General features: G+C 33.9%; 1 protein-coding gene across 9 annotated transcripts in view; it reads left to right on the plus strand.

The window, feature by feature from the left end:
* Positions 1-1,320, plus strand: part of LOC103617009 (SWI/SNF-related matrix-associated actin-dependent regulator of chromatin subfamily D member 3) — a 79,152-nt gene that overhangs the window by 62,960 nt on the left and 14,872 nt on the right. The window lies entirely within an intron of this gene.

Genomic DNA, 1,320 nt, shown 5'->3' on the forward strand with positions numbered 1-1,320 from the left:
GCTGTTTTTTCTTAAATCTTCTTCAGATAATGAAATGATCTGCATGATATTTTGAAAGTAGCATGTTGAGACTTTTTGTCTTTCACAATGACCTCTAGAATTAACCGAGAAGGCCACTTAAAAGCACTTCCACCCTTTCTGTAAATATGATTATGGGTTTTTTTTTTTTGAAAGGTAGTGTTCACTGAGCTATCACTGTCTTACTTGGCTTTGTTTTTCTCTAGCTTCAGGCTCACATGACTTATTTTGAAAGTAATTGAAAGTAGGGTTTGTGACATACTTCTGTGTAAGGAAAGTACTGGCAATTACAATGAGTAATATTTTAGTGAGCAATGAAAGTAAATGTTGTGATGAAACTTGTGTCCTAGTTTTCAAGTTTTTATTTTCTGTTACTAATTTGCCCTACAACAGTTCAAAGTAGCCAGTGCTTGAAGTAAACTTAAAGACAACTTTGCACATTTGAAAATACCAAATGCAGCAAAACAACTGTGAGATTCATGGGTATTTTTAGGAATATAGAACCAAAGTGATCAGGATTATATAGTCACTCTCTTGTTTGTTTGGGTTTTGGTTTTTTGAGAATTACAGCATACAGTCTCTTTCACATATAGTGAAAATTCCATATTAAAACCACATAAGAATTTTTGACAAAATGGCAATGCTGTTCTCTTGATTAGATTATTTGATTTCCATTCTTTATTTATCTTTAGCCAATTTAGACTGAGTTTTGTTTCTGCCAGCCCAAAGAGGAAATGGGAAAGGGGAGGTGAAAAATATTTGAAAAATCATGAGCAGAATGAAAAGGTGAAAAAGGAGTAATTTTTTATATTTTGGTCAATAGTTGCAGTCCATCAACTAAAACTAGCAGGTAGCAAATTGAAAACAAACAAAAGGACTCAAGCATATTTAAACTTCAGAACTCTTTGCAATACAACCTTGCAAATGCCACAAGTGTATATAGATTCCAAAAGTGACAAACCAAAGGATGAAAAATCTTGGGCTGTTTTAAATGCAAATTTGGAGGTTGGGAGAGTGTTTTTGGGGAAGAACCAGTATATGTTTCTCCTGTTCTTATATTTTTCCTTTAATATCCACTTTTGGCCACTACCAAGAGCAGGATACTATGGTAGATTTGCAGCAGATCCTTTGTATGACCCTGTACAGATGTACATATCTTTCAGTAAGCAGGAGGGCCTTCTCAATTTTATGTATTTTAATTTTCAGTTTAAGAACTTTGCTAGAATAAGAACTTGTTGAAGCCATCTTTTCCTCATGCACCGCATTAGAGATTTATTTGGTCTTAGGTCTCCTTTGTCTTAG

Source organism: Corvus brachyrhynchos, unplaced genomic scaffold (genome assembly GCF_000691975.1).
Source record: "Corvus brachyrhynchos isolate BGI_N302 unplaced genomic scaffold, ASM69197v1 scaffold706, whole genome shotgun sequence".
NCBI classification, from domain to species: domain Eukaryota; kingdom Metazoa; phylum Chordata; class Aves; order Passeriformes; family Corvidae; genus Corvus; species Corvus brachyrhynchos.